At 34.4% G+C, this 25,789-nt stretch overlaps 1 long non-coding RNA gene across 2 annotated transcripts in view; it reads left to right on the top strand.

Moving 5' to 3' along the window:
- Positions 1–25,789, top strand: part of LOC140442703 (uncharacterized) — a 47,856-nt gene that overhangs the window by 7,169 nt on the left and 14,898 nt on the right. Inside the window, exon 2 of one of the 2 annotated variants that reach the window (XR_011951120.1) lies at positions 10,350–10,455. This is a non-coding gene — a long non-coding RNA (uncharacterized lncRNA). Of the gene's footprint in view, positions 1–10,343; positions 10,456–25,789 lie in introns of both variants that reach the window. The other variant, XR_011951119.1, reaches the window with a different exon arrangement.

Here is a 25,789-nt window from a genome sequence, read left to right as displayed (position 1 = left end):
AACTGTTGACTGAACTTATATTTATAAGTGTATAAATACGGCTAAGGGCCAACGCCTTGTCCGGCGGTTTGCACTATAATTGGCACACTTCATGTCTAAAACATCAACTCCCGATTTTGTACTGTTATAGTATCAAATTATTTCTGGTTTTCCTAATTCATTGTCTTTGCTGTGATGCATAGAGGATAATAAAAGAACAGCTCTTTTTTTTTTTGGTATATATGATATCAAGGTTATGTCATTGGAGAAACCATAGAGTGTTGTACCAATTTCCCTACTTTTATTAGCTTGGAATTCCAAAGGAACTTCTCGCTTATTTTTTTTTACTGTACCCACATACGTGAGGTGGCGTTTTTGCAACTCTGTGACTAACTCTATTGAAGAAAAATAGTTGTCAGCAGTAATATTTCGGTTAGAGCCCTCTATTGGTTTGGATAGTCGAATGACACATTGAGCAGGTTTGGAAAGCTTCAGTTCTTCTTCTGAAAGTCCAACACCATCCGAATCTTTCCCTGAGTATATATATCCATTATATAAATACGAGCTCTTAGCATATGTCATGCACATTACTTTTATTTCGTATTTCGCAGGTATACTGGGCATGTAAATTCGAAAACCACAGTGATCTCTAAATAGAAGTAGCACCTCATCCATAGTTACACAATCTATCAACGTGTATAGCATCTGGCAATTAGTCACAAAATAATTAAAATATTTGAAATAGCCGCTGTTTTATCAGTTTTCTTTCGCTCTTCGCGATCCATGCTATTGTCGAATCTAAGACACGACAAAAGTATTTCAAATCTTTTTAAAGACATCGTCATTCTGAATATTGGCCGAACCAAAACATCTTTAGAAAACAGTTGAAGCATATCTTCATGAGAAGATTTTATAATTGAAGATAGCATTAAAAGCCCAAGCAAAGCCTTCAACTCAACTGTAATAGTGCTTTTGTAGTTTGATGTATTAGTCGAATCAGATAATTTTTTTCTCAGTATAATAATTTTTTGGTTTGTCCATGTTACAATTTGTTCCAACATTTCATCAGTAATCAACAACTTCCAAATATCTGATTTAGAAGGGCTATTTCCCAGAGTCCTGCTTACCGCTGTTAGGCCTCGTAATTCTCTGACAATGCTGTGTTCGTGTCCTTGTATTTCTCGAAGGCTCCGTTTCCTGCCATTGAAACCCATTTTTTCCTTTGAATATGTTCACATCCCCTTCTACTTGTAAAAAGTCGGTTCTGGATTGTAAATAATTCGACGGTTCATCTAATTCCAAAAGTTCGTGATCTGAATTCGATTCTTCGCTGCCAGAGGATTCACTTTTCCGAATTACATAGTCGGGATCTTCATCCGAATCATCTATAACATCTCTCATGTCCTCGTCACTCCCTTGCTCTGATAAATATAAATCTTGATCGTCTGCAAGTAGTAATCTTTGTATATTCTTTTTAAAATCTGGGTCAGCTAGATTTACTTTTTTATTACGGCTAGTTCCGCTAGGGCCTGCTCCTATCCATTATTACTACAAAATTAAAAATTTTTAGAGTAATTATGTTTATTATACAAAAAATATGAAATACCTTATTGTTTATCAGTACACAATCCGTAACAAGTGGCCTCCTAGACCTATCATAAAAACACTTCAATTCGAAACACCTGGCTTACTAGATCTACACGTTTTGAAAACTACTGTTACTACAACGTAAACACTAAAGCGATCGCTACGATACTGCAGAACTATGCTTGTTCTACACTATTAAGAAGGTATTTAAAAGGACAGTGCATGTGGCCTACATTGTTGCCGCCATTAGCAGACTATCCTTTCGCTGTGGTCCGTTAGACCAATGTTTCGGGTTAAGGGTAATAATGATCATTATTTTTGTCTTCTAGCAATTTAGTTTATTTAGGCCGTATTTGTTACATGCTTCTACAACTTTCAATCACCCTTTGAAGCCCCTGTGCAGTATCTGCTAGCAACACTTTATCATCTGCATATCTAATATTGTTTATAAGTTGGCCATTTATAGCAATCCCATCTTATGATTTGTACAAGGCCTCTCTAAAGATGTTTTCAGAGTATATGTTAAATAATGCCGGTGACAATATGCAACCCGGTCTAAGTCCTTTTTTGACTGTGAAGATCTCGGACAGTTCATTTTCTAATCGTACTGTTGCTTTTTGTCGGAGACATAAGTTTGAGATCAGTCTTATATCCTTACCATCGAGTCCTGATGTTTTTAGGATATCGATTAGTTTCCCATGTGGGACTTTATCAAATCCCTTTTAGGGTGAAATACGTATAAGCGGATACACAGACGCACTATACAGGAAATCAAATCTTAACTGTCTTTTCTTTTTATTCCGATTTACTCTTTATGAGTACGAGAAGCCAATTCGCTTAAGATTTTTGCTTAGTTGAGGAGATATGTGGAATGCAATTTTAGATTCTCCATGTCTCTAATAACATCTTTATCTGTTTTGCCTTGCAATTCTTAAAAGGCACAGATTAAAGCAGGAATCTTAATTTGGTTTCGAAGATTAGTTTACGGATTTAAACATTTTACCATTTCTGGCAAAACTTGGCCGACTCTGTTTTATCAACCAGTTTGGTGATTAGGGACCAATAGCTTTGATCAGATTTCAATAAAACGAAAAATTTCAGTAAATACTATTGAGTATTATTTCAAAATATTATCGATAAAAATAGTACTCACTCAGGTACATTTCATTAACACTAAGATAGGTACATGTAGGTACTTTAATACTTTGGTAGAGATGTAAAATATTAAAATTATTGTTAGTTTTTACCGTTTAAAATAAAAATACTTTGGAACCAGCTGATAACGTGGTGTGTTATATCGTTACCAGGGCCGAACCTCTGTTTCGTGTTTTATTGTTAGATAAAATGAACTTCCGTCAATTAATGGTCGAATTCATTAAAATATTATGTTTATATGGGATTAAATGATGATTGTAATAAAAGTAACATTACATTTTTAATTTAAAATTGACATTTCGATTTTCAGTCCGGAAATCGTTCTCAAAAAAAATATTTTAAAAACTTCTGCCAAAATGTAAAACCAACAAATTTTTAGTAGATTGTTTTTTCAAAATTGATGGTTGGTTGACTTTCTTGGCCTTGATCGTATGGACAATAGCCTGTTTTTGATTGAAAAAATCTGAGGGTGGTGTTTCTACCCTCTAAATAAAAAATTCGGACTGTTTTGTTACTCCGCGCAGGAAATGGCTAGGCTGGCTAAACTGCTAGAGAATGTTTTATGAATACATAGGACACGTAATAAATGTGGATAAGAATAACTAAATACCCAAATAACTCGCGGAGTAAATGAGGACACGGAAGAGGTACTGTCGCTATATCATTAGATGAAGATTTCATAAACACAACATAAAGTTTATTGTTGTATGCACATACACAACAATAATTACGTGCAAAACCAAACATACCATTATACGCACACGTAAATTATGCTCTAATGACCAAACGCTGCACCACAATTGACTCAACATACGGTAAGATCTGTGCTACGACTACTGTACTATACCAATATTATGCTTTACTAGATGTGATAGATGATGCACGGTAGAAGGAGAAAAAGGCGTGCCTGTAAAATGATATAAGAGCTAAAAAAAATTAAATGGTTATAGCCTTGGCACGATCTCGACGCTCTGTCGTACCTTTCAGCAACGCTTATGCAAAAGGAAAAACCCATCAATGAGTTCTTTTTAGAGTCTAAAAATAAAACTAAAAAGGTAAAGAGAAAAAAAGATACCCCAGTCGCCAGCTCTGTGTCTGTAAGTTGGTCTCAATTACCCAAATAAGAATTCTACTTGAAAACCTTCAACGCCGTAAGGCACTCTTGGTAGAATTTACTATGCTATCGCTATGTGCTAGCCATAATGTTCGTCTTCACCTAAATACAAGATCCCTGGGTATACCAGAGCAAATACACATTATATGTTTACATTACGGAATGTGTTAATCATACGGCTTTCGTAGAAGAAAAACCTAATACGTAGGTCGTCGAGAAAGTAAAGAACAATTGCGCGTCACCCGTGGCGCCGATCTACCACCGCCGCAATTTTTTGCGCTCCAGTTACCTCTGTCTATCGCATCGATGTAAGCCCATCCTGCTTACTGTGTGGTCACGCGTCTTTGTTCTACAATATTTTGAAATAACGGTGCCCACTGAAAATCCCGCCAAATTTGACGTACGTAGTGTGATTCAGTTTTTAAATGTAAGAATTTAATTCACGTAAAGCTTATATCTATGGCTGAAAAAATAAATTGAGAAGCTTTTAAAGACTTAAATATGCAATATGGAGTAAAAGACGTGGCATTTTGTCGACGGTGTTCGTGATTCACGATAAATCCAATGCTTCGGCAAGAACTTAGCAAGGATTTTAACGTTTATAATAAGAAATTTTTAACCAGCACCTGCTGATTGTCATTTGTTCCCGAAACGAAAGGAATTCTTGCGTGAAAAGGAGTGTGGACACGACGAAGAGCTCAAAGGTGAATTGAATTCCTGTTTGGCCTACAACACCGGCATCGAAAAACTGATTCCACAATACAATAAATACCTTGACAATCAAGGCAACTGCATTGAAAAGTAATAGTACTGTGACTTTGTAAATAAATTTTGTGGTGATGTCTTATGTTTTTAATTTTTTCTTCCGAAACGTTCTTTACTTTCGGGACGACCTGTGTATTAAAGGTGTTAAAAAATAAAGGCGAGTCATTAAAAAAAAAAGTCTAATACAAGATGTTTCGTTTTCAAGGATTTTGACATCAGCAAAATTCTTTCTGTGATTCTGAGTGTGAACATGGTTAGCTAATGAACATTTATCATGATAAAGTCTACAATCACTTTTATGAGTAGTGATGCGGTCTTTGAGACGTCTAGAAGTTTGATCAATATATTTACTGTTACAATCATTACAAGGAATGCTATAAACTACATCTGATATCTGATTATGTTAGTATGTATTACATTTATTGAAGTGTTTAATGTTTTCAATGGTGTATTATACAGAAGTCCCGTTAAGAGAATTGGTGGATATGAATTATCTGTAAACAAATCATAAAGTAATTTGAGATTTTTCTGGTGAAATAACTTATCTGAAATTTTTGGAATTCCATTTTTCATTTGTTTTACCAAACTAACTTTAGTAGAATATTTATGGTAGGACATGTATTAGATATATCTACCTGAACTCATTGATTTTATATAACAATCTACTGTAATGCTACGTCAAAGACAAAGGGTTTAAAAGCGAAGCGATTTTAGAAGTTCAAAAATTATTTCATAAATTCAAATTTGTAAAAGTCACAATCTATTTGGTTCTAATCAACAAAAATTAATGTTTTTTTTTTAATTTGGGGTACCTACCTCATGGCATAGATTGGAAAAATGTATTACATTGCAATGTAAAAACATTGCAAATATATTTTACATAAATTAATTGTTATAAACTTTATATAATTATAAATAAAAATTATGGAAGGAATCTATATATATATATATATATATATATATATATATATATATATATATTATTAGCTCTAGGTTTAATATATATATATATATATATATATATATATATATATATATATATTAAACCTAGAGCTAATAATAATACTATTATAAAAATTAATATTAAACGCACCAGTCTTCCGGGCTCAACCGCGGTGATTTCCATTGGGCCGAGCTTTCGACATCCTCTCTGATGTCTTCTTCAGGACTTTCGAGGTCTCAGTCTACTGAGCCCCCAGACACTACTAATCACTATTCACTTTACTTCCACTAGTAGTGTTCAACCCGGAAGACTGGTGAGTTTAATATTAATTTTTATAATATTATTAATCTTAGCTCTAGGTTTAATTGTACTAACTGCAGAAATCTTTCCGAACATAATATTATATATATATATATATATATATATATATATATATATATTTATATATATATATATTTATATATATATATATTTATATATATATATATATATATATATATATATATATATATATTTATATATATATATATATATTTATATATATATATATATATATATATATATATATATATATATATATATATATATATATATATATATATGTTACAGTCAATGTGATAAGTCCGGTCTGTATTAATAATAATCGGTAAATATTATTAATAACCTTAGCATTTGGTCAATGTGATTAATAATGCGTTTATAATTAGATTAACCGGTTATTATTAATACTATCCTAGCAGCTCTGGTAAATGTAATATAATTGCATTTTGGGCTTTGCTACTGTTTATTTATGAAACTTGGTAATAATGTTAAACACTTAAACAGAACTTATCAATCAAAAAACCTAACTAGACATGTAATAAGTAAAAACAGACTCGAATTTGGTAATAAAGTTAAACACCTTAACATAATTTATCAATCAAAAAAAAACCTAACTAGACTTGTATTTGGTAACAAACAAGTAAAAATAGACTTGTATTTGGTAACAAAGTTAAAACACTTAAACAATATTTATCAATAAAAAAACCTAACTAGACATGTAATAAGTAAAAACAGTTAAAACACTTAAGGGGAAAGGCGGAAAATGTCTCCTGTCAAAATGTTAAATGTGTTTTAAATGTATTAATTTTTTTGGAATCCTGAGAAAACTAATAAGTATTTTCAATAAATTTAAATGCAGAATGAAATATTATGTTATTACCGAGGGTCTCAAGTCCATCAGACTAAATAAAAGTTTCTTTTGAATGAAATATTTGCAATTAAAAATAACTGTAACTTATTAAAATAAACATAGAAGTTTTTAGGGACTTCCCTCGGTAGTCTTTCATTTTGCCTAAATTTTTCAAAAATATTTATTAGTTTTCTTAAGATTCTAAACAAAATAAATATATTTAAAGCACATTGAACTATTTGTCAGGCGATATTTTGCGCCTATGCCCTTAAACAAAATTATCAATCAAAAATCCTAACTAGACATGTAATAAGTATTAACAAACTCGTATTTTGGCAACACATTTAGACAGTTAAACAGAACTTATCATCAAAAAACCCAACAATACTAAATTTGCAATCAAGATGCAGTAGAAATTAACAATGTATAAACAATGTCAACTAGACATAAGTAAAAATAAACTCGTATTTTCATAATAGATTTATGTCTAGTTGCACCAACAAATCTTGAGTTCCAGCATAGCCCAGATCAGCTTATAGATAGAGCCATCTCACTTACCTTGCACCATAATTTTTATCGATCCATTGCACGTAGCAATCCATTGTGACAAATTGAAAATTGATCTAAAACTCAATGGTGTAACGCGTATGTTTCGTAAGCTGAGCTTAAGGCACGTCTTAAGATTAAGATCTGTTGGTGCAACCAAGCCTAAAAAACTTATCAATCAAACAGAACTTATTAATCAAAAAATCTAACCAAACAAGTATTAAGTACAAACAGACTCGTATCAGTCAATAAAGTTATACATTTAAACATTCATTTATCAATCAAAAATGCCAACTAGACATCTAATAAGTAAAAAAACTCGTTATGGTAACAAAGGTTAACACTTAAACAAAATTTATCAATTAAAAATCCCAACTAGACATATATTAAATTAAAACAAACTCGTATTAGGTAATAAATTTAAACATATAAACATAATTTATCACTCAAAAATCCCAACTAGACATGCAATAAGTAAAAACAAACTCGTATAAATTACTTGTTTTTGCAGGGCAGGTTCTTGTGGCACTTAGAATGACACAGAACACTTGCTTTTTTATATTTGCAGCGATTTGAGTTGCATTGGCCACTACAATTGTAGTAACGGAATCCTTGACCTCATAAATTCGAATCTTTACGGGCGCATTCTCTGAGACTTATTTCAGTAGCAGGCACATCATTGACTGAAATAAGTGTTTCCTTGCAGGTGGTAAATTCGTTTCTTGCATAAAGTTGGTTTAAAGTACCATGCTTGGTGCCTAGCTTATACAGCCTTTCATCTTTAACAGAAATAATAATGGCAATAGTATTTTGGCTATCGGCCTTGGCTATATCAACTTCTGGAATTCGCACTCTAACACTTTTAATTACTTTTGCAACAGGTGCCTGCAATCTATCATTAGAATGCTTTAACATTCTGTCAGCTTGTTTTATAAGTGACTGTTTAGCAAGATCTCGAATCTCTTGAATTTTCTTTGAAGTTTTCTCAACTTCAGTGTCATCTTCTTTGTGTCCTTCATTTTATTCAACTCCAATTGTCTTGTCTTCCCCATTGTCATTGTCTTCCCCATTGGCAGCAACTATTGCACATTCATTATATTCTACTGGGCTGTTAGCGTTACCGGGATATTCAACATTCGCTAATTGTGAATCCTCGGTTGTACTGTTAACATCCAAATTACCACAGTGCTTTGCTCCATCATCAGCATCATCGGACTCATTTGCTAATATTGCTTCTAAATCTTCTTCGCTTCTAATTTTAGTTAAAGTACCAGCAGGTAAAGATGTTTTTAATCCTACTTTAGCCTTACAACAGAATAGTGCTTCGTATGGACTACAGCTAATGCCGGAATGGTAAGCTCTGTTTTTCATAAATTGGATGAACTTTATGCCTTCCGACCAGTGACTCGTTTTGTTTGTTTCCAGCCATGTGGCCAACATTTTTTCGATATCTTGGTTCATTCTCTCTGCCGAACCTTGCGACTGGCCGTGTCTGGGTTTTCCGTGGACAATTTTCAGTGCGTCCCAATACTGCAGACGCCTTCAATAATCTTATTTGCGAATTCTCGACCATTATCACTGTGTAAAATGTGTGGAGCTCCAAATATGGTAAACACTTCCAACAAATGGTACTCAACTTCTTCGGCACGATTGGTTTTTAATGCTCTGAGCTGGACAAATTTGGTAAGATGGTCTTGATAGACCATAATAAATTTATAGTCACCATCCGCTTGTGACTGCATATCAATAAGATCGACTTGACATCTCGAATTAAATGCACTACTTAAAATTGGCTTTACAACGAGTCCTTTTTTTGGAATACTCATTTTCTTTTGACACGGTACACAAAGATTTTGCTACACGGTACGCAAGTGTTTTGTGAGAAGTCTACTATTTTTATTTATAATTATACAAAGTTTATAACAATTGATTTATTTAAAATGTATTTGTAACGTTTTTTAGCCAAAAAAAGTAATTGTAAAAATGATAAGCATAATTAAGAAAAAAACATATTCTCTAGATTTGACTTTCAAATAAAAAAAATATATTTTTTTTAATTTATTTTTAAAGGATAATATTTATAATTATAATTCCTGAATATTTAAGTTTCCTATCTTTTCATATCCTTTTCTACTAAGAATAATAAGATAAAAGTAAATTTTTTCAAAATAAATTAACAAATTAACCAATTGAATTTTTATAATCAATACAAGTCAAACAAAAAAAACATTAATTTTCGTTGATTACAACCAGAGATATTGCGACTTTTATTTTGAATTTTTGAAATAAGTTTTTAAACTAGTAAAGCCAAGTCTCGGATTCTGAGGCCATTGAATTTTGTTTTAAAATTCGTAAAAAAATGTAAAATGTAAAAAAATTTTGAATAAAAAAAATTAACTTCCTATATGTTACTGTGTTGGAGTTATTACGCTTCTTGGCGTAAATTCTATTAAATTTTAATAACTAAATACATGTGATACTGCCCCTATTATCACGCAAAATTAAATGTTTTTGTGTTAAATTAAACGTTAAAACAAACTCTTATTTTAAAGGATTTTTTATACTTTTTCATTAAAATTGTGTCACTTTTCCATATAATTTGCCGGTCTTCACCTTTAGTATTTAAAGTTAAATAGCGATCTTACATTATTTATATAATGTAAAAACTGATATTTGATCTTTTGCATATTTTGTTTGTTTACGTATTGTATTTACCAAACGTATCAAAAGCCGTTGTTAGATACCCGAATCAACTAATGTCACGAAAAAGGCTTTTTATTTGTTAATTTCTCTGATCTAATAAATGTATGAACGATTTAGCAAAAAATTTATGCAAATGTACAATCTGATTTAACTGAATGTGAATGATAAAATTATCCGATATTACAGGAGTGGCCTCGTAAATTTTAACACTTGGTTTTGAAAACACTTTATAAATTAAATACAAAATATATTAACATATTTCTAGCATATTAGGTTTTTTATCTTTGTTCGCAAAGGCTATATTTACACATTTTTCGATGTAACACCAAATGTATGTATGTTTTATCTATAGTTATTCTATTAAAAATTTTATTTTAAAGTTTAAGGAGACGATACAATAAAGGTCATAAAGGATCTTAAAAGGCATGATTGTGTTACCAAAAGAAAATCTATTCGAAGGAACATTCCCTCAACTTGTAGCCGTTTTAGCAGGTATAACAAAATATTTTATAAGCATAACTTAAATTTTTTGTTGTTGACAAATTTTGTTGTGGACCGTTTTTCTTGGACGTGCTAAAATAAGAATAAAATATTATTAGACAATTAAGTGACTATAGTCCATTTCCATCATATTGATAGCACATTATATATGCAAATCCCTAAACTGTTAATACGGGTGACTCAATGAAAAATAAATATTTGTCAACAAGTTTACAGAAGTATATAGGAAAACAATTTTAAATTGAGTATGACCACCAGGTATAAAGGTTGAAGCAGAATAGAATACAATAGTTTTGAGGGTTACTACTCTCTAAATAAAGTTGCCAGTGTCGGAGTGATGGAGATTAACAGGTACTAATGAATTTGCAAGAAATGTAAGATGTTTATTTTATTGGTTATATATAAAATAATTACATACAGCAGTAAGATAATAGCAACAGAGATGGAATGCCTGCGAAGATGCTGCAGAGTAACAAGAATGGATAGGAGAAGTAATGACGAAATAAAGCAAAGAACATCAATAGAAACAGACATACTAACATATATAGAACAAAAAAGACTAAAGTGGTATGGACATGTAAGAAGAGCTAGCGACAGCAGATGGATAAAGAGAATAACCGAATGGAGCCCCATAGGAAGGAGGAAAAGAGGACGACCCCGAAAATCCTGGAGAAACGAAGTAGACGACGCCATGAGTAAGAGAGGACTAAACGATGGAGAATGGAACAACAGAGAGAGATGGAAACGGTTGAGCGAGGGAAAGCAGTGAATACTGTAGAATCCCTAAATATATATATATAAAATAATTTGTGGCCGTAACAGGGGCCGATTTGTAAAAAAATAAATATTATTTTAATCAAATTCTATTTCAGATTCACTGCTTTCTTCAGAATCTAAGGAATCTTCAACTCCAATGTTAATTATTACCGGTTCCAGCATTGCATCAGTCATATTATCCAAATTCCACATTTTATTTTCTTCCTTGTGAGCATGACTAACAGCATTTTTAAAATTTTCTGGAGTTACTTTTGATAAGGAATGTTCTAATAATTGTTGTAAGTCTTCTAATTTAAAAGTTTTGTTGTTGCGTCCGACTTCACCCTTTACTTGAGACCATATATTTTCTATCGGATTCAGATCACAGTGGTATGGGGGTAAACGTAAAATAATTACATCACGGTTTAATGCCATTTCATCAATTATATATTTTTTAGAAGCTGCTTTATGTTACCTTACAATAGGTAATAATTCCTTTTTTGTCGAATTCTCCTTGTACTGAATTGCGTGTTTATTCAACCATTCGATTATCTCTCCTTTTTTCCATGCCGTTGTTGGCAATTTTTCTGCTAGTCTTGAATGGTAACTAGCATTATCCATGACTATAACAGAATTTTTTGGAATTAAATCCAACATTTGCTGAAAATATTCTACAAAAACGTCAGCAGTCATTTCCTCGTGGTAATCTTTGGTTGATTTTGAGGCAAAACTTAATAATCCACCATTGACAAAACCGTATTCGTTTCCAATATGGGTTATTAGGAGTCTGCGTCCTTTTCCAACGGGAATGTTGTTTATTCCAGCAGATACACCTTCGATGAATGCCTGACGGGAACTTTTCACATTTGTATGAACCCATAGATATGGTACAGTATGACCTTTATTTAGCCAAGTCTCGTCCAAATAAAAAATTGTTTTCCCTTCTTCTCGGTACTTTTTAATAGTTCTTAGATAATCTCGTCTCCAACATACAATGTAACTTTTTCATTTAAAACGAATTTTCTTCTATTCTTTTGCCAACGAAATCCCATCTCTCTCAATAGTCCCCATAATTTCTTGTTGCTTATTGTCCAATATCAAATCTTTAGAATTCATATCCGAAATTGGACAGTATAATTTTATCACCCAGTAGACCGAATGAATCTATTTGTTATTAAATACACACACGTAGTTAATTAGGTTACATACACATTTGGTCAATTATCAATAATATAATTTGGACATCAGTCAAAAGTGCTGACAAAGTTAAACAATTTACATAAATTAAATACACATGTCACGCGAGGTCCGCGAAAATATTGACCCAATTAAAGTTTATATAAAACTACTATCTCTTGCCTAGAGAAGCATTCAATCAATATTCACTCAACGAACTTGATAGTCTTCAACGATCAACTTCATCAGTCTCTACTCAAAGTAATCCCGGGTCTACACCCATAGTGTACGTCTCTACAATAAACTCTGCTACTATTATTTGGTGTTTCCATTACAACTGAACGAACATCTTCACTGAGCCAACGAAGGGGATTTGTTCATGGTCCTATCGAGAAACAGAATACTTCAAGGAAGTTTGAGAGAGCCTATACAGTCCACGCCAGCAATACCTTCAGTAGCAGAGAGAGACCACTAGACCCGGGAGAACGAGACCAGTACCAAAGCCGAGAGCCATACTAGAGCCGAGAGCAGTACCAAAGCCGAGAGCCATAAGTAGATAGATAGAGTTCCTTCTGGAGCGGAAGTGACGTCACACGTCGATCGTCAAGCGTACGTATCCTCATGGGTCAAGGCCACGCCCCCCTCGTGACGTAGGAACGAGTCTAGGGTCTCGAGGCCACGCCCCTCGACCAATGGTGACGTAGGAACGTACCTCGTGTCTCTAGACCACGCCCCTCGGCCAATGGTGGCGTAGGAACGTCCCCCCATGTCTTGCTGACCAATGGTGGACGTCCTCGTGACGTCGGAACGTGTCGTCGACCAATGGCAGCATAGCAGCGTTAGTGGTGGGAATAGCAACACCCCCAGCGACCAATGACAGCTCAGAATTTGAATAAACATCATAGAAATGGCGGTATAGCGATGAGGGACCAATGGTGACATAGTAACGCCCTCCTCGTGACGTCGGAACGTGTCGTCGACCAATGACAGCATAGCAGCGTCAGTGGTGGGAATATCAGGCCAATGGTGGCATAGTAACGCCCTCCTCGTGACGTCGGAACGTGTCGTCGACCAATGACAGCATAGCAGCGTCAGTGGTGGGAATAGCAGGCCAATGGTGGCATAGGAACGTCCCCCAATGTCTTGCTGACCAATGGAGGACGTCCTCGTGACGTCGGAACGTGTCGTCGACCAATGACAGCATAGCAGCGTCAGTGGTGGGAATAGCAGGCCAATGGTGGCATAGGAACGTCCCCCAATGTCTTGCTGACCAATGGTGGACGTCCTCGTGACGTCGGAACGTGTCGTTGACCAATGGCAGCCATAGCAGCGTCAGTGGTGGGAATAGCAACACCCCCAGCGACCAATGACAGCTTAGAATTTGAATAAACAACATAGAAATGGCGGTATAGCGATGAGGGACCAATGGTGACATAGTAACACCCTCCTCGTGACGTTAGAACGTTTTCCTCGACCAATGATGCCACAGAAACGTGTCCTCGACCAATGGTGGACATCCTCGTGACGTTGGAGGCCAATGGTGTGCATCAACGGCTAATGAGAAAGACGTGCATCGACTAATGGTGGAGTCGTACCACAATATTAACGAAAAGACGCCCCCAGTCCCCCCCATTCCCCCGAAAAGACGCCCCCAGTCCCCCCATTCCTCCCGAAAAGACGCCCCCCCAATAATATCGAAGCTACACATCCAACGTAACCAATGAGAACGATGTTCAATCGCTGGTCGGTGACTGCGTTCTATGAATTGACAAAGAGAAGAAGACGAATGACAGACAAAGAGAGCCATTTTTCCTCGTATTTTTTGTAATTAAAACCTACAGCCATTAGCGTAAAACTTCTAAATTTTTTCAATTTATATTTTACGAGTTACCTCGTATATATTTTATCGATTACCATAATAACAAAAATTCGTTTATTTTTCAATTTATACTTTACATGATCAGTTGAAATCTTTATAAAATAGATCTTGTTACTGAGAATAATGACATCATCGGATACGCCGGCTATTAAAAATTTCTCACGCGATCACGATATATAGCCGGAAACACGTGCACATTCCAATTCGATTATTTAATGTAAGATAAAATATATTCTCTCATGGAGGCAGGAAGTTAATAATTAAGCCCGGCATGTGATGCATAAATGAATAGTCTTACGAAATATTGCGCAACATAGTTTTAGCGTGGGAGAGGTAAGAAGATATAATTAAACGTGTTCATGTTCACAGCGTTATTTCGTAAAACGTAGTCATTACAACATGAACAGTGTGGAAGTAAGAGCCAAAAGTGAAATGATGCTGCTTAATACTTTGTATAATTTTGAGCATTTAAAAGTATTAGTTGGATTAAGTTCAGCTCGATCATTTGGACCGGGTGTTAAATTAAGCAGCGAGAATAATGAGATATCGTTCGGTATATGTGATTGGATCCAATTCATCGATGAACTTAATCGTAAATATAATCAGTTTTTCCTGATGCCTCTGCAATGCTATTGTGAAGATGAACCTCCAGAATGTTGTGAATTGTTAGCAATTGAAACTCAAGCGACAGATCAACTTAAATGGCTCAATGTTAAGAAACTTGGTGTTACTTTGCAGATATTTGAAAAAGATGTTAAAAATCTTATTGAAGGAAATGAAAAGTTAATTTTACCACGCATTCGTTTTCTCGAAGGACTGAGATTTTTAGATTACTATTGTAATGCGTTAAAAATTGCTACTTCATTCAAAAACGATTTACAACCAATAGACATTTTATATTCATTTTGTGAGGCTTCTTGTGATACTAGTATTGTAAGTTTAGCATTAAGGGAATATTTGTATTATTATAAGGAAGATACAATTAGTGAATTAAATAGCAGTATTTTTGAATAAAGAATTAAAACATTTATTTCTATTTATTATACCAGGGTAGTGGGGGTGACTAAGAATATTATTTATATTGGCTTTTGGAGCGAAAGACATTTATTTCATCGATGACTTCCATACGGTGTAGATTAGAAGAGTTGTACGAAAAAATACAAAAGTTAAAAGCCGATATACAGTGGTACGAAGATAGAACTGCAATTGAAAAACGATTTGCAGAGTTTAATTTGTCAGAAAGAAAGTTACCAAAAACAACACAATACCCGTTAAAAAGAATTCAACCGACAAGATGCCTCCACTAACAACCTCATTCATCATCCTTACAGCTATTGTTAACAATGTCCTTTATACAAACGTTCCAAACAACGTTAAGAACCAGGCGATATGTTTTAATGATGAAAAAACTGATTGTAATCGACCGAACTGGACTCTAATGGATCATGAAGTGGTGAATTATGGACAGCTTCCAGTATTTTTCAAAGCGATACCAAAATCAGGAGGAGCATTCTATAAGATCAAGCTAATATCCCCAAATAACACCGAAAGTGATTCAAAATGGTACAAAACTAATAATGATGACATCGATCAATATGGTTTATCGATTATACTCTTAAGTATTATATTCGTAATAAATGCCTTTATAGCGATTAATATCATTAAAAAATTTCTTGTAAATCGTAAATGCGAATCATCTTGCATTAAAATAAATATGTAAAACTGTTAAAATAAAACTAAAATAAAACTTTTAATCTTTTATTTAAAAAAATCCAATTTATATAGGTAATATTTTGTTACACAGCCATTGACGGAGGTGATCCACATTTATCGAGGAGCAGGAAAATAGTCCAGTAGCGTGGCAGTTGTATTCATGTGGAGCAAAGCCTCCAGTGGAGTATGGAGAATCATCAAACTTGCAAACATCAATAATTATGGGACAGACGTCAAGCATATAACATTTGTATCTTAAAAATTCTGCTTGTTGTTCTCCGCGAACGTAGATGTAGTCAGCTGCATACAACAACTTAGATTCCAGTATTTTATTTATTTTTGAATATTTAACATCTCCATTAGAATACCGAAGACCATGCACGTTTTTCTCCAAGTACACAGCAGTCTTCTTATCTTGATTACTTAATGTAGCAAACGGTTGTGGAGGTTTAAATATATAATGGCAATGTTTAAAGCCAATTTCAATGCTAAGTTCTTTGGGAACAAACCACCCATCTACGGTGAATCCTTGAATGTCAACTAATGCGATCCTCATGATGGCTGATAGTATACTGAATTGGATATGATTGAATAAGTCAAGTTAAATGATATTTTTGATAACTTCAGTTAGAGGAAAGTATTCGAGTAGACTGTCGTGGACAATTAAACAGTACGCTCGAGTGCCTGCAGGAAAACCTTCATCTGCTTCGATTTCCAACTTAATATCAACGGTTCCCGATCTAAATGACGTATCATCCTGTTTGGAGCAGTCGAAAGTAAACAAAGCATATTTTTTAAAAGCATTATAATCCAAGATTGGATGTTTTGTTGACGAATGAGTATAACTGGGAAAGAATTGGGTATAGTTGTAGTGAGCTATAGCATAATCATTTTTCGCAAAATCCAATTGCATTCTCTCGTTAGGCCAATATTCACCATTAATAACCACTCGTACGCTGGACACCTTAATGTTATCGAATAACGTTGGATTGGCGTGAATGTCATCTCGTTTAGAAGTTTGAAAAGCTACAATGACATAGCGTGGACGTTCAACAGCTGAAGTTGTCTTTACACTCCATATCTCACGTCGGGATCCAGCCGTAAGTGAAGGTAGTTCATTAAGTTCCCATTTACGGAAAGGTATGGTTATCGGCGTATTATTCTTAATCGGAGTCATTAGGTCAATTTTCACATCGTCATTCGGAAAGACATGTTTGACCTTCAGTTCCATGCTGGTAACAGTTAAAGACACTGTTGTTGTTGTTGTGGCATTAGGTTCTTCCACTAAAATACTGTCTCTATCATTACGTGCTCGAACAAATCGAAACACTTGACGACCATAGGTTAATTTATTGTAATCGTTGAAAATGTTGAAAATATGTTTTATCGGAATCAGTAAACTAAAGCTGTCTCCCGATAAATGTGGATTATTGGGATAGTTCCATCCTGCCGTACTGAGATACTTGGAATCGTCAGGAGTGTAACACAACAAACTGCGAATAGTGCTAACTACACCAGGATCTCGAACTATTTCCATGTCGTGTGAACTTTGGATGTATGTACATGTATCAAACAAGAAGGCTCCAGCATTCGGTGCAAGAGAAACAGTTCCAGTACCCACTTTCTTTATACTTCCTTTAATTTCCAAAAGTGTTTCGTGTATGGCAAAAAATGCATCTGATTGATTGATGATAAACTCGACAACGTCGCTATTATTAAATGACTTGATGTAAGGTGTATATGTACGAAATTCTTCTTTTCTAATAGTATCGTCGAACTGAGGTTTCTGGTACAGATCTAAAATAGGTGGTTGAGGTTCCTGAACCTGTCGTCGAATGTATTGACGTTTTGACATCTTTTAGCTGTAATCCAATGGAAACGAGAAAGGCTTTATTGACAGCAGACACGTCACGTCGCTTGTAAGATTTGCGTGAGACTAATGGATATTGATGCGTAGAGCTTTGTTTTATAATTAAACCCATCTATATCGTTTCCTTAAAATCCAAATGAAGTGTACTTTTCTCTCCTCTAAAGTTGACTGGTCTTAAATCTTGATCGAGTACGCTAACGGTAATGTTGGCAATTTCACGTATGCTATTGCTTACTGGTATGTATATAGGATTATGAGGACGTTCGTCAATAGAGAAACCAGGATCAACACTTATCGGAAAATGTAGAACGGTGTGCGCAGGTCTGTCCTCGTAAAAGGCTCCTTCGGTAATGTTGCATTCAAAAAGTAGGCTCGATACTTTTATAATGTTTACAGGTTGGTCCGAAGAATGCATTTTTCCTGGCACCAATATTCTGTTTGATGAGAAACCCAATATTTTGCCGAGACTGTCATCTTTCTCGAAAGTAACAGCATGATCTTGACTAAAGATTTCACACTTGAGCGTATTGTTGTTGGGTCTTAAGATGAACTCATTATCTCGAATCGAATTATATTTATCGATTAATGCGTTATAAATATACGTTTCGATATCGGTAATTTCATAAGATCCAGACGGAATATCGATGCTACACAACTTTTTTCGATCATTTTTCTCGTAGTAGTAAAACTTTTCGCCATCGATGTTTGGAATCGAATTAAATGTATGAAATCCCAACACTGCTACATAATACTGTCGGTTAGGGTCAAGCACAAGAGGTACTTGAGGAGTAAACGAAAACTCGTTGGAAGTACTTGTCAAGGTCAACAATCGAGACATGACTGATACATTTGAATAGGTGTATGAAATTAAATAGCAAAATATGTTAAAAATTCCTTTATTTATTCTTATACTGTTACAAATTTTTCTCATAATATGACACATTACAAAATACACATCTACTTTCCATATACATGCCGCAAACATCACTCCATTCATGTCTATCATAGTCTTTCTTGCAGGGTAAATAATCTTCTAGTGCGCGACGAATATCTTGAGGTAGTTCATACCAAACAACGCTCGTTATATTTTTCATAAAAATGCAAATGGCACTTCTCAATATATCGTTAGATGGTTCCATTGTAGAGAAACTTTAAACAAAGATGTCCACAGTTAATTTGGTTATAACTTTGATATTGGTCGTTATTGTAGAAAATTCTTCCACCGTTCAAGTAGGATACTAGTTCTCGCGGTGGTTTCAAGCAACCATATGAATCAAAGTACTCTATATCGTTGTTTATCTTTCTGTAAGCTACCCAATGTGTACCGGGGTTTGTGGAAATGTCGAGATTAATAATAGCACATTCATGTTTACGAGGGCTACGTGGTAAATTATCTCGCATGAACACGCCGCGGAAATTTGAAATTTTAAGTAGTTTAACAAATCTATTTAAATCCACATTGGTTAAAGGCCTATTAGGTAGCTTCAGCGGAAGTTTTTTGTCTTTTTTAAATATAATCCAAAGCCACCTTTAGCGTTTTTTCGCAGGTATAATCCTTTGCCTAGATGTTCCATTGCATTGTTGTGACGTTTATCTTCTTCTAGTTTCTTTTGAGCATTCTTTGAATCGATAACAGTTTTCGCTATCGCGCTTGCGCCCCCAGCGAGGCTTCCGAGAGCTGATAGGCCTGCAAAGATTGGGATTAAAGGTAAAATCCCACCAGATTTTGGTTCAAATGGAATAATTCTTGGAACACGTACATTTTTCTTCCCACCTACATTCTTAACGGCTGTTCTAGCTGCTGCAAGTGCAAGTAGAGCGGATTTACGCAGATTTGGTGACGGAGGAGCACGTTTCAATGTTTTGATAATTGGCTGTAACACATGTCGCTTAAATGAACCAACACCTTTACCACGTTTCATACCCATACCCAGTTTTCGTTTAGCTTTCATTGCTGTAGTAGTTAACCAGGCAGCGGTTTTTTCACCCAAAGATGCGTCTTTTGCTTTAACTCGTTCCCACGCTTTATTTTCCAACACCCAATCTGCTTTATGTCGATCTTTCAATGAATTACTTTGGGAATATGCGAGATCGTGATCTCTCGCAGCTCGATCTAACGGATTTATCCCCGGATCTCCACGAGCTAGACGTTTCTGTAATTTAGTTCCAGGTCCTAGATATTGGTAACCAGGAGCATGCAATTCAAACGGTAGACTATTGATCAGAGAATTCAACACTCCTTCACCTTGAACGATCAACATTGAAATGAATCGCTTTTTGAAAAATGTCTTTATATAACCATGTGTACAAAATACATCTCAATCACAAGATGAAGGTCATTCAACAAGACAAGACACTAGCAGTGGAAAACTTGGATTTTGTCGACAACGTGACAAGAACCAGCAAACATGGTGCATTGCTACCACATTCATTTCGTGCTATCATATGTGGTCCAAGCGGATGTGGAAAAACTAATGTTATGTTGGCATTACTTTTTGACCTGAATGGCGCTAAATTCAAAAATGTTTACGTTTATTCAAAGTCGTTGTTTCAGCCCAAGTATCAATTTTTGAAGGAAGTGTTGGAGTCTGTGAAAGAAGTAGGTTATTTTCCATTTAAAGATAATGATGATGTTATAAGCCCAAGTAAAGCTAAACCAAACTCAATATTCATATTTGATGACGTATCAACGGATCCACAACAAACAATACGTGAATATTACTGTATGGGTAGACATAAAGACATTGATTGTGCATACCTATGTCAATCATACAGTCGAGCAGGCAAACAACTTTTACGTGATAATGCGAATCTTATTGTATTGTTTAAGCAAGATGAGCTCAATTTGAAACACGTCTTTGATGACCACGTATCACCTGATATGACATTTGAGCAATTTAAACAATTTTGTTCCGAATGTTGGAAGGACAAATACGGTACATTCGTCATTGTTAAGGATTTCGATATTTCTAACGGACGATATCGTAAAGGTTTCGACAAGTTTATAAAACTGTAGGTATGATCGAAAAACACGCATTGTATAACAATATGTCAGACAAAGAGGTAGCTGCGCGCACGCGTAAAGTTGCCGAACTAGCTCGTGTCATTCGCAAAAAGTATTTGGCATTAAAGTTAGGTAAAACAGAACAAGATGAGTCGCTAAATAAACTCTTTAAGCCCATAGCTAAACCTCTAACAGATATTGCGCAATCGTCAAAAACGTTGCATCATGCTATTAATAACAAGCTTAGACACGTTAAAAAAGAAGAGGTGAAAACGGAGGAAGAGATAAAAAAAGAAGCCAGAGATGATGATGTATTTTCCGATGCAGTATCAATCGATCAAGTTAACGAACATGACATATTTGATCCTAATAATGTTTCGAAAGAGGCTATTGATGAATATATCGAGCAATATCCTCCAATGAGCCATAAGTATATAAAAGAATTTTGGATGAAAGATAATAAAATTGATAAAAACTACGGACCTATTTACAATGATGAAATTGGCTGGATGTTGGGTAAACGACGAATAAACTTTAACAAAAACAAAGGTAGTATACAAGTCATCAGTGATGGTAGTGGGGAAGGAGGATGGGTGCCGGGAACGCCAGGTCTATACCAACTAATTTTCTATGATAACCCTGAAGATTATAATGATACAGATTTAAAGCACTATAAAAGTTTATTAAATAGTACAGAAGTTCATCTGGATTCCAAAGGTCGTCTTAAAGGTGCAACTGGGAAAAAATATCATCATATTATCAAACCGCTATTTAAACCTACCGATGAAACAACAAAGAAATCGCCACCGAAAACTCGATCTACTGCATTAAAGAGACAACCTTTCGAAGGTCTTGTTCGTTTAGCAAAAACGACTCGTTCATCATCGATGACAACGTCTCCTCGAACATCGTTATCTTCACCATCTAGCTCCAAAGGGTCAGGGCTCGTCGATAATTCTCATTTGATCTACAACGATAATCCTATTGAATATGTATATTGGGATGATCCAAACGAACTATGCGACAGACTCAAATTGCTGGTTGCTTCCCAAGAAGCAGGAAACACATCTCACAATAACGAAATTGTTGCCATTATCAACGAATTACGTGAAGCAGATATTATATATTAATGTTTGGATTATTGGAACATCATTTCCAACATGAGTGTTGACAAGTTTGGTCGTCATCATTACCGTTCTAATGAACAAGTTGTTAAAAAGCTACGTGAAGGCTTAAAGCAATCCATTTTGGATTTACAAAACCAGATACATGAAGTACATAAAGACATTACACGAGATCCTCCTGTAGCAGGTAATCATCTTTCCAATAAGAAATATGTAGATGACAGCATTGTTCGTGCGAAAACTTTTCTAAGAAAAGAGATTAATTTGATACAAAAAAATAGAATTCAAAAAGATACTCAACTCGAACAAAAAATCTCAAACTCCATTAGTAAAATAGAAGTTAATTTAAGTAAAAAAGTTAACGAGTTGTCTGATGAGAATAAAATGACTGCTTCGAAAATATCTGATTTATCAAAACAAATGCATGAATTTAAAAATGATCTTGATATATTTAAACAAGAAATGACGAAGAATATTACAGATGCCGCCAACCAAAATGCACAAATTATGATGAAAACGTTGGAAATAGAAAAAAAGATTAAAACGGCGGATCTTAATTCACATGATTTAGATGAGCGTCTTAATGTAATGGAAGATTACCTCTTACATAATAAAGCCAACGGAACAACGAATTAGCGTTAGTTCAAAGGATCGAATCGTTGGAAGCTAGACATGGCATTTAGCGAGGAGAAGATACAACTAGTTAACGAGCTACACAAGCCTGCACGAAAAAATTATCCTCGTCGACGAACAATCATTAAAGGACTAGACGATTTGTGGCAAATGGACCTTGCTGAGATGAGACCTTATGCCAGTCAAAATAAATCTTACAAGCTCATTCTTGTTGTAATTGATTGTTTTTCAAAGTTTGTGTGGACTCGACCATTAAAGACGAAAACAGGGGAGGAAATTACTCGAACATTTTCGGATATTCTCGCTCATACTCGACGATGTCCGAAAAATTTACAAACAGACCAAGGCACAGAATTTTTTAATTCCAAGTTTCAAAATCTCATGAAAAAGCATAGTATTAATCACTATAATACCTTTAGTGTTAAAAAAGCAGCCATATGTGAACGAGTTATTCGAACATTGAAGGAAAAACTTTACAAGTATTTCAGTCTTAATGGAACTTACAAATGGATTGATATCTTGCCTCAAATTACAAAAGAGTACAACAACACGAAACACAGCAAAATTCGACTTAGACCTATTGATGTTAATAAATCTAACGAAAATGAAATTTTACGAAAATATTATACTCACTTGAAAATTGCCGGTCCAAGAAAATTGAAAGTTGGTGACGTGGTTCGCATTAGTAAAAATAAACACATTTTCGATAAGGGATATAAACCGAATTGGACAACAGAACTGTTTAAAATTACTGAAATTAAAATAACGAATCCCACAACATACTTGATTGAAGATATAACTGGAGCGCCTATCAAAGGAGCATTCTACGAAGAAGAATTACAGAAAACAAAAAATAAAGACATATATTTAGTAGAGAAAGTACTGCGCAGACGTGGAAATAAGATGTATGTTCAATGGTTGGGATTCGATAGTAGCCATAATAGTTGGATTAACGTTAAAGATATCATTTAGGATCTACTTTTACATACACCGCGTCGATATACACTAAATGAGTGGGGGGTGACAAAAAGTATAAATTTCATAAATGCTGCAAGCTCATGCCCAGTTGTTCCTGCCAGTTCATCAATATGAGTTCTCAAGATAGTGGTTATAGTTCATCAGACGATATGGTGGTAGCTGCTGCTTCACCATCAGATGATATCGATTATTATGCTGAATTAGATGGAGTTTTGGCGACATTCGAAGAAGCAGCCAAAAATGAACCATATTATTTACTAGAAGCATCCTTTCCGCTTGACAAGTGTATAATCAAAGTTGGCCTTTCTCCAGCTCGTCATTTCTCATCAACCATTATTTTGTGTCAGCACAACAAGAATGCAAGAATTAGTTTAAACACGTTCGAGTGGGATGATATAATCGGAATTTTTAAGCAGAAGATTTGCGATTTCTTTAACAGCACCTCTCAAGATGATTACAATCCTATCGAGTTTCAGTGTGGAGACTATTGTAAAATTAAACAAATAGTGTATGATTCAACCAAGTTCCTTGTTATTGAAAAGCATGGTCTGGAATACTATCTAGATGAAAGGGATGTCAACCAAATCCTAGAAGTAAACAGCAGTCTGGTGTGTCATCGTGTATCGTTATTGGATAATTTACACTTTCATGCTTATTATAGAAATGTTATCGATTTGATACAATCAAACTTTTGCAGCAGAAGCAGTTTATATGGACCACTTGAAGCTTTAACTGCGTTTTGCGAAATTTCCACAGACACTTTGTTAAGTAATGCTTTAAGAGAATATTTATATTATTATAAAATTAAAGTTGTAAATGATTTTATGTAATAATCAAAATAAATGCTATTTATGCAAACATGTCTTTTTTATTTTCACGTTGAATGTCTCACAACGCTGGAAAAGATAAGCTGAGACTTAAAATTACAGGAAAACAATGTATATTTTTTAGAGTTTTTATTTTCTACTTATAATAATTACAAATGTTGATTTTCACTAAATTACAATTATCATTCTACATATTCATTTAACAAATAGCCAATCCATTTTCGTGTGGAGATTGATAAAGCTATAAAAAAATTGGTTATGTTTTCATTTATTAATTTTTGTTTTTACTCAATCATTGTGGTTTCATAATGACCCCAAGGTAAAGTGTCATGAGAATTTTGTTGCAAGTAACGTTTATCGTCATACGGACTTAATGCAATTTTTTCTTGTGTTATTGTAAAAAGATCATGGGCGTAGGAACGAAACGTTGATTGGGAAACACTTTTAGTTGTAAATTCGTTTAAACACTTAACATAATCATCGAAAGTAATGTCATTTTTTACCGTTGAATATTTTACACCCTTAGATTTTTTTGTGACGCCTAAATTATTTGCAAGTCTTTCAATATTTGCATCATCCATATTATTCTTGTATTTATCCCACAATGCATTTCGATCCTCATCCGTCGTACTAATCTTAAACGAATACATTTTAGATCTAAGTCCGACAAAATGAGTCATAATGCGACCGTTTGCCTCATCTTTCATCATTCCGAGAACTTTTTTGTTGACTTGAGGTATTCCATAAATATTATTCTCAGAATAGTCTGATGTATCGAATTTGGATAAATTTGCTTTAATAACATCTCTGTAAACGTCATCACATTTTAATTCATAGATAAAACTATCAGTGTCCCCATACATTAGCTTACAATTTTCAACTCCCATATATGGCAGCATAAAGTTATAATGAAAATCGTACATACACACTTTGGATATATCTAAAATTGACATGCCGATGTACAATGGTTTGTTGAAAATGAGCTCTGTTTTGTTAAGTTCGATTGCCATTAAATTTTCATTAAACACAGTTCTATTATGAAATCTTGGACTAGCAATCAAATTTTTCGCTCCATATCTTCCATCCCATTTTGATACAAGTTTTACAATGCGATGTTTCCTAATGTTTTCCATCGTTTTACCAAATATGGCGTTGTTGGCTAACTTGTACAAGTCTTTTTCAAATGCTGTAGTTGCTGCAGTTCGCAATTTTGTATTAAGATCGATATATGGCTTAAGCCAAGCGCTCTGTTTGAATTTCAACACTTTATGGATTTTTGTTAGTTTGAGTCCTGCATTCAGAGCTTGTTTTAGATTGCGATAATGCAAAGTGTACTCTTTTTTATGGTACAAGGTGGTCATAAGT

The sequence above is a fragment of the Diabrotica undecimpunctata genome, chromosome 6, assembly GCF_040954645.1.
Source record: "Diabrotica undecimpunctata isolate CICGRU chromosome 6, icDiaUnde3, whole genome shotgun sequence".
In the NCBI taxonomy this organism is placed as follows: Eukaryota; Metazoa; Arthropoda; class Insecta; order Coleoptera; family Chrysomelidae; genus Diabrotica; species Diabrotica undecimpunctata.
Note: the sequence above shows the minus strand (reverse complement) of the source record. Positions and strands in the feature narration are given on the sequence as shown.